Below are 9381 nucleotides of genomic sequence, written 5' to 3' on the forward strand. Positions count from 1 at the left end.
CTTGCTAAAGTATTGAATGGTAATATGCCAGAATTTGGACTGGTCAAAAACATATATCTTGTTGATTCTAGGCTTTATTGTTTGGAATATCAACCATTTCAAACTACATGCTTTGATAGAAATGTCATGGCTTATCAAGTTGAAGTCCCACACCTTGCACAGGCCACTGAATTAGCAGATGCTGAAAGGCTGGTTGATTCTACCTCTTATTACACAATCAGCAGCCAGAGCCAAACTTATGTACAAATAAAATACTATGTTGAGGATGTAATTGAATTGCACAGTAGTTCAAATGACTAACTTGTTCCTAGATTGGTGAAAGCTTTTAATGCTGTCTTGCAATTTTACATAAATTATGGTGTTTGACGCATAATATTTCAATAGCAGATGAAAATGTGTTTTGCTTTGGTGTTTGCACTGAATCTTTGTGCAATATGGGTTCTTTCCTTGAGGTTATTTTACATATTTAGTAAACATGCCATGTCATGTAATGTTTATTGCTAAATGGTCTTGGATGAATATAGTTCTAACCTTTATTTGTTAAATGAGATTTAAGCACAGTGCCCACTCACTTTAACATGATAATGGATGAGCAGATAGTATGTTTTTAAAGCATCGGTTTGACTAAGTACTTTTTTTTCATCTGGGCATATGTAATTGCTGTGTGTTGACAATAAAAAATGAATTCCATTCAATTGTTATCTGTTATTTAAAAATGTTAAGCGATTAAAAGGATAAAACGCTTGAAATAAGAAATACTGACTTTGACCAAGCAGTTTTATACTTCTAAGCATTGATGTGACACCTTTAGTATAATGGTAATTCTCATTATAAGCATAAACCTGCTCATAACCAGTAATAAAATCTCAATAACAAGTTTTAATACCTTATTAAGATTATTAAGAGAAATACTTCTTAAAACAAGTGAAATGCTCCTACACAAAACTTGCTTGGTAGGAAGAAATATCTTGGCAGACAAAAAACTAGAAATTTTGCCTATATTTAAGATTTCTAACCTTAGTTCGATTTTAATTTTTGCAGTGCAGCAGCAGCAGCCTTCTAGCTACAAGCCCCAGGAGCCTTCTAGCTATAAGCCACAGGAGCCTAGCTACGACCAGCAACAGCCCCAGCAGCCCCAGCAGCCGCAGCAGCAGCAGCAGCATCCTAGCGACAAGCCCCAGCAGCAGCAGCCTAGCTACAAGCCCCAGCAGCAGCAACATCCTAGCTGCAAGCCCCAGCAGCAGCAACATCCTAGCTACAAGCCCCAGCAGCAGCATCCTAGCGACAAGCCCCAGCAGCAGCATCCTAGCGACAAGCAGCAGCAGCAGCCTAGCTACAAGCCCCAGCAGCAGCAACATCCTAGCTACATGCCCCAGCAGCAGCAGCAGCAACATCCTAGCTACAAGCCCCAGCAGCAGCAGCAGCAACATCCTAGCTACAAGCCCCAGCAGCAGCAGCAACATCCTAGCTACAAGCCCCAGCAGCAGCCCCAGCAGCAGCAACATCCTAGCTACAAGCCCCAGCAGCAGCAACATCCTAGCTACAAGCCCCAGCAGCAGCAACATCCTAGCTACAAGCCCCAGCAGCAGCAACATCCTAGCTACAAGCCCCAGCAGCAGCAGCAGCAGCATCCTAGCGACAAGCCCCAGCAGCAGCAACATCCTAGCTACAAGCCCCAGCAGCAGCATCATCCTAGCTACAAGCCCCAGAAGCCTTCTAGCTACAAGCCACAGGAGCCTAGCTACGACCACCAACAGCCGCAGCAGCATCCTAGCTATGACCACCAACAGCCGCAGCAGCATCCTAGCGACAAGCAGCAGCAACATCATAGCTACAAGCCCCAGCAGCAGCAGCAACATCATAGCTACAAGCCCCAGAAGCAGCAGCAGCAGCCTTCTAGCTACAAGCCCCAGGAGCCTTCTAGCTATAAGCCACAGGAGCCTAGCTACGACCAGCAACAGCCCCAGCAGCAGCAGCAGAATCCTAGCGACAAGCCCCAGCAGCAGCAGCATCCTAGCGACAAGCCCCAGCAGCAGCATCCTAGCGACGAGCCCCAGCAGCAGCAACATCCTAGCTACAAGCCCCAGCAGCAGCAGCAGCAACATCCTAGCTACAAGCCCCAGCAGCAGCAGCAGCAACATCCTAGCTACAAGCCCCAGCAGCAGCAGCAGCAACATCCTAGCTACAAGCCCCAGCAGCAGCAGCAGCAACATCCTAGCTACAAGCCCCAGCAGCAGCAGCAGCAGCAACATCCTAGCTACAAGCCCCAGCAGCAGCAGCAACATCCTAGCCACAAGCCCCAGCAGCAGCAGCAGCATCCTAGCTACAAGCCGCAGCAGCAGCAGCAACATCCTAGCTACAAGCCCCAGCAGCAGCAGCAGCAGCAACATCCTAGCTACAAGCCGCAGCAGCCCCAGCAGCATCCTAGCTACATGCCCCAGCAGCATCCTAGCTACAAGCCCCAGCCGCAGCCGCAGCCGCAGCATCCTAGCTACAAGCCCCAGCAGCAGCATTCTCCTAGCCACAAGTAGTAACTCAGAAGTTGAGAAGTTTGCATTCTGTACCTTTGCTTCATTGAAAATTCCATCAAATCCTTCAATGATATAAAGTTCTCAATTGTGTTCCTGCCATGACATGGTTCTACTGTCCAAATTTGACAAAAGAATAAAAATATCCCTTTTAAATGGTCAAATTGGTCATTGGCTAGGCTGAATGCCAGCAGCAAATGCAGAAACCCATTTTGATGCCTTTTCAGGAGCCGCTGCTTTGGTCTAATCAAACGCTACAGTTCAGTATGGAGTCTTTTTATTAGATCTTTAGCAGCTAGCTACCAGCCGCATCAGCTTCCTGAACACCAGCAGAAGCCCCCAAACTACGAGCAGCAGCCTCCTTATTTCAAGACGTCATCTGAATGTGTTTTGAATTCACCTCTTTAAAATTCACGTCGGGCAATACAGAAATTCAAACGTTCACTAATTTAGATACAAAAGGTTGCACTACTCTACAAGTGGTCAAATGACAACCAGAACATTCAATGGCCTGGCCCGCTTCTCCTCTCACCTGGCTGCGCATACCATGTTAAAAGGGTCCTAGAGATGGGGTCTGGTCACATAAGCTCTTCCTCTACGATGTCCAGAGCCCCCCACTCACTCTGAAACAACACTCAACACCAGGAACTACAGTCAATATTAGCTATGTCCTTTTTTACTACTAAAGCAGCATCATGTAATACTCAAAATATTACAACCAGGAGCAGGATACTCTCAACTAGACCAAGGAAGAATAAGCCCTAGTTAACCACTAGGTGGGGGGTGGATTAATCAATACTAGCCACACTTATCCACATCTACTTTGCTACCAAACACTGCGTGGATCTGTGACACCATAGGGTTTTCCCGCTCTATCAGAGTGCTTCCAGTGCAATCATACATGTTTAATAATCCTGATACCAGCGGACTCCATCATGAACAACATGCATAGATGTCAAGTCTGCTGTTCCAACTCATTAGGCACACTGATTATGATTGAGTTGCACCTTGTTTCAAACCAATCAGTGCCTGATCAGAATGGGATTAGATGTGAATCCTTATATAAAGCTTCAGCAGCATTCCTCATTTCACTGGAGTTGTAGTGGCAGGCTCAAAGGCGTACTACAGTTGCTCGCCACCTCAACCATGGCTTTAATAATGAGGTAAATTCTTTATTTTGGAGTACTTTATTTTGTTATCAGTGGCATGGACACGTTAAAATATGTTTTTATTCATATAACAGGGTACTTCAATTGTCTCTACTCCTTGATGTGGGCTGTCAAGTACATGGTGAGTTCAGGCTGAAGTATTAATTTAAATAGGCAGGTATCCATGTGCTAACAAGTATGCATAACAGCTTACAGGATCGGATATGCTGAGCGGGAGATGCCTACGTATGGGCAGCAGCAGCCTCCTAGCTACAAGCCAGAGCAACCTCCTAGCTACAAGCCAGAGCAACCTCCTAGCTACAAGCCAGAGCAACCTCCTAGCTACAAGCCCCAGGAGCAGCAGCAGCATCCTAGCTACAAGCCGCAGCAGCATCCTAGCTACAAGCCGCAGCAGCAGCAACATCCTAGCTACAAGCCCCAGCAGCAGCAACATCCTAGCTACAAGCCCCAGCAGCAGCAACATCCTAGCTACAAGCCCCAGCAGCAGCAACATCCTAGCTACAAGCCCCAGCAGCAGCGACATCCTAGCTACAAGCCCCAGCAGCAGCGACATCCTAGCTACAAGCCCCTGCAGCAGCAGCAGCAACATCCTAGCTACAAGCCCCAGAAGCCTTCTAGCTACAAGCCACAGGAGCCTAGCTACGACCAGCAACAGCCGCAGCAGCATCCTAGCTACGACCACCAACAGCAGCAGCAGCAGCATCCTAGCGACAAGCAGCAGCAGCAACATCCTAGCTACATGCAGCAGCAAAATCCTAGCTACAAGCCCCAGCAGCAGCAGCAGCAGCAACATCATAGCTACAAGCCCCAGAAGCAGCAGCAGCAGCCTTCTAGCTACAAGCCCCAGGAGCCTTCTAGCTATAAGCCACAGGAGCCTAGCTACGACCAGCAACAGCCCCAGCAGCCCCAGCAGCAGCAGCATCCTAGCGACAAGCCCCAGCAGCAGCAGCCTAGCTACAAGCCCCAGCAGCAGCAACATCCTAGCTACAAGCCCCAGCAGCAGCAACATCCTAGCTACAAGCCCCAGCAGCAGCATCCTAGCTACAAGCCCCAGCAGCAGCAGCATCCTAGCTACAAGCCCCAGCAGCAGCAGCAGCAACATCCTAGCTACAAGCCCCAGCAGCAGCAGCAGCAACATCCTAGCTACAAGCCCCAGCAGCAGCAGCAACATCCTAGCTACAAGCCCCAGCAGCAGCCCCAGCAGCAGCAACATCCTAGCTACAAGCCCCAGCAGCAGCCCCAGCAGCAGCAACATCCTAGCTACAAGCCCCAGCAGCAGCAACATCCTAGCTACAAGCCCCAGCAGCAGCAACATCCTAGCTACAAGCCCCAGCAGCAGCAACATCCTAGCTACAAGCCCCAGCAGCAGCAGCAGCAGCAACATCCTAGCTACAAGCCCCAGCAGCAGCAGCAGCAACATCCTAGCTACAAGCCCCAGCAGCAGCAGCAGCAGCAGCAGCAGCATCCTAGCTACAAGCCCCAGCAGCAGCAGCAGCATCCTAGCTACAAGCCCCAGCAGCAGCAGCAGCATCCTAGCTACAAGCCCCAGCAGCAGCAGCAGCAGCAGCAGCAACATCCTAGCTACAAGCCCCAGCAGCAGCAGCAGCAACATCCTAGCTACAAGCCCCAGCAGCAGCAGCAGCAACATCCTAGCTACAAGCCCCAGCAGCAGCAGCAGCAACATCCTAGCTACAAGCCCCAGCAGCAGCAGCAGCAACATCCTAGCTACAAGCCCCAGCAGCAGCAGCAGCAGCAACATCCTAGCTACAAGCCCCAGCAGCAGCAGCAGCAGCAACATCCTAGCTACAAGCCCCAGCAGCAGCAGCAACATCCTAGCTACAAGCCCCAGCAGCAGCAGCAGCATCATCCTAGCTACAAGCCCCAGCAGCAGCAGCAGCAACATCCTAGCTACAAGCCCCAGCAGCAACATCCTAGCCACAAGCCCCAGCAGCAGCAGCAGCATCCTAGCTACAAGCCGCAGCAGCATCAGCAGCAGCATCCTAGCTACAAGCCGCAGCAGCAGCAGCAGCAACATCCTAGCTACAAGCCCCAGCAGCAGCAGCAGCAACATCCTAGCTACAAGCCGCAGCAGCCCCAGCAGCATCCTAGCTACATGCCCCAGCCGCAGCCGCAGCCGCAGCATCCTAGCTACAAGCCCCAGCAGCAGCATTCTCCTAGCCACAAGTAGTAACTCAGAAGTTGAGAAGTTTGCATTCTGTACCTTTGCTTCATTGAAAATTCCATCAAATCCTTCAATGATATAAAGTTCTCAATTGTGTTCCTGCCATGACATGGTTCTACTGTCCAAATTTGACAAAAGAATAAAAATATCACTTTTAAATGGTCAAATTGGTCATTGGCTAGGCTGAATGCCAGCAGCAAATGCAGAAACCCATTTTGATGCCTTTTCAGGAGCCGCTGCTTTGGTCTAATCAAACGCTACAGTTCAGTATGGAGTCTTTTTATTAGATCTTTAGCAGCTAGCTACCAGCCGCATCAGCTTTCTGAACACCAGCAGAAGCCCCCAAACTACGAGCAGCAGCGTCCTTATTTCAAGACGTCATCTGAATGTGTTTTGAATTCACCTCTTTAAAATTCACGTCTGGCAATGCAGAAATTCAAACGTTCACTAATTTAGATACAAAAGGTTGCACTACTCTACAAGTGGTCAAATGACAACCAGAACATTCAATGGCCTGGCCCGCTTCTCCTCTCACCTGGCTGCGCATACCATGTTAAAAGGGTCCTAGAGATGGGGTCTGGTCACATAAGCTCTTCCTCTACGATGTCCAGAGCCCCCCACTCACTCTGAAACACAACACTCAACACCGGGAACTACAGTCAATATTAGCTATGTCCTTTTTTACTACTAAAGCAGCATCATGTAATACTCAAAATATTACAACCAGGAGCAGGATACTCTCAACTAGACCAAGGAAGAATAAGCCCTAGTTAACCACTAGGTGGGGGGTGGATTAATCAATACTAGCCACACTTATCCACATCTACTTTGCTACCAAACACTGCGTGGATCTCTGACACCATAGGGTTTTCCCGCTCTATCAGAGTGCTTCCAGTGCAATCATACATGTTTAATAATCCTGATACCAGCGGACTCCATCATGAACAACATGCATAGATGTCAAGTCTGCTGTTCCAACTCATTAGGCACACTGATTATGATTGAGTTGCACCTTGTTTCAAACCAATCAGTGCCTGATCAGAATGGGATTAGATGTGAATCCTTATATAAAGCTTCAGCAGCATTCCTCATTTCACTGGAGTTTTAGTGGCAGGCTCACAGGCGTACTACAGTTGCTCGCCACCTCAACCATGGCTTTAATAATGAGGTAAATTCTTTATTTTGGAGTACTTTATTTTGTTATCAGTGGCATGGACATGTTAAAATATGTTTTTATTCATATAACAGGGTACTTCAATTGTCTCTACTCCTTGATGTGGGCTGTCAAGTACATGGTGAGTTCAGGCTGAAGTATTAATTTAAATAGGCAGGTATCCATGTGCTAACAAGTATGCATAACAGCTTACAGGATCGGATATGCTGAGCGGGAGATGCCTACGTATGGGCTGCAGCAGCCTCCTAGCTACAAGCCAGAGCAACCTCCTAGCAACAAGCCAGAGCAACCTCCTAGCAACAAGCCAGAGCAACCTCCTAGCTACAAGCCAGAGCAACCTCCTAGCTACAAGCCCCAGGAGCAGCAGCAGCATCCTAGCTACAAGCTGCAGCAGCAGCAGCATCCTAGCTACAAGCCGCAGCAGCAGCAACATCCTAGTGACAAGCCCCAGCAGCAGCAACATCCTAGCTACAAGCCCCAGCAGCAGCAACATCCTAGCTACAAGCCCCAGCAGCAGTCCCAGCAGCAGCAACATCCTAGCTACAAGCCCCAGCAGCAGCAACATCCTAGCTACAAGCCCCAGCAGCAGCAACATCCTAGCTACAAGCCCCAGCAGCAGTCCCAGCAGCAGCAACATCCTAGCTACAAGCCCCAGCAGCAGCAACATCCTAGCTACAAGCCCCAGCAGCAGCAACATCCTAGCTACAAGCCCCAGCAGCAGCAACATCCTAGCTACAAGCCCCAGCAGCAGCAACATCCTAGCTACAAGCCCCAGCAGCAGCAACATCCTAGCTACAAGCCCCAGCAGCAGCAACATCCTAGCTACAAGCCCTTGCAGCAGCAACATCCTAGCTACAAGCCCCAGAAGCCTTCTAGCTACAAGCCACAGGAGCCTAGCTACGACCAGCAACAGCCGCAGCAGCAGCATCCTAGCGACAAGCAGCAGCAGCAGCAGCAGCAACATCCTAGCTACATGCAGCAGCAAAATCCTAGCTACAAGCCCCAGCAGCAGCAGCAACATCATAGCTACAAGCCCCAGAAGCAGCAGCAGCAGCCTTCTAGCTACAAGCCCCAGGAGCCTTCTAGCTATAAGCCACAGGAGCCTAGCTACGACCAGCAACAGCCCCAGCCCCAGCAGCAGCAGCATCCTAGCGACAAGCCCCAGCAGCAGCAACATCCTAGCTACAAGCCCCAGCAGCAGCAACATCCTAGCTACAAGCCCCAGCAGCAGCAACATCCTAGCTACAAGCCCCAGCAGCAGCATCCTAGCGACAAGCAGCAGCAGCAGCCTAGCTACATGCCCCAGCAGCAGCAGCAGCAACATCCTAGCTACATGCCCCAGCAGCAGCAGCAGCAACATCCTAGCTACAAGCCCCAGCAGCAGCAACATCCTAGCTACAAGCCCCAGCAGCAGCAGCAGCAACATCCTAGCTACAAGCCACAGCAGCAGCAGCAGCAACATCCTAGCTACAAGCCCCAGCAGCAGCCCCAGCAGCAGCAACATCCTAGCTACAAGCCCCAGCCGCAGCAACATCCTAGCTACAAGCCCCAGCAACATCCTAGCTACAAGCCCCAGCAGCAGCAACATCCTAGCTACAAGCCCCAGCAGCAGCAACATCCTAGCTACAAGCCCCAGCAGCAGCAGCAACATCCTAGCTACAAGCCCCAGAAGCCTTCTAGCTACAAGCCACAGGAGCCTAGCTACGACCAGCAACAGCCGCAGCAGCAGCATCCTAGCGACGAGCAGCAGTAGCAACATCCTAGCTACATGCAGCAGCAAAATCCTAGCTACAAGCCCCAGCAGCAGCAACATCATAGCTACAAGCCCCAGAAGCAGCAGCAGCAGCCTTCTAGCTACAAGCCCCAGGAGCCTTCTAGCTACAAGCCCCAGGAGCCTTCTAGCTATAAGCCACAGGAGCCTAGCTACGACCAGCAACAGCCCCAGCAGCAGCAGCATCCTAGCGACAAGCCCCAGCAGCAGCAGCATCCTAGCGACAAGCCCCAGCAGCAGCAACATCCTAGCTACAAGCCCCAGCAGCAGCAACATCCTAGCTACAAGCCCCAGCAGCAGCATCCTAGCGACAAGCAGCAGCAGCAGCCTAGCTACAAGCCCCAGCAGCAGCAACATCCTAGCTACATGCCCCAGCAGCAGCAGCAACATCCTAGCTACAAGCCCCAGCAGCAGCAGCAGCAGCAGCAACATCCTAGCTACAAGCCCCAGCAGCAGCAGCAACATCCTAGCTACAAGCCCCAGCAGCAGCAGCAACATCCTAGCTACAAGCCCCAGCAGCAGCCCCAGCAGCAGCAACAACCTAGCTACATGCCCCA

This window comes from Gadus macrocephalus, chromosome 19 (assembly GCF_031168955.1).
Source record: "Gadus macrocephalus chromosome 19, ASM3116895v1".
In the NCBI taxonomy this organism is placed as follows: domain Eukaryota; kingdom Metazoa; phylum Chordata; class Actinopteri; order Gadiformes; family Gadidae; genus Gadus; species Gadus macrocephalus.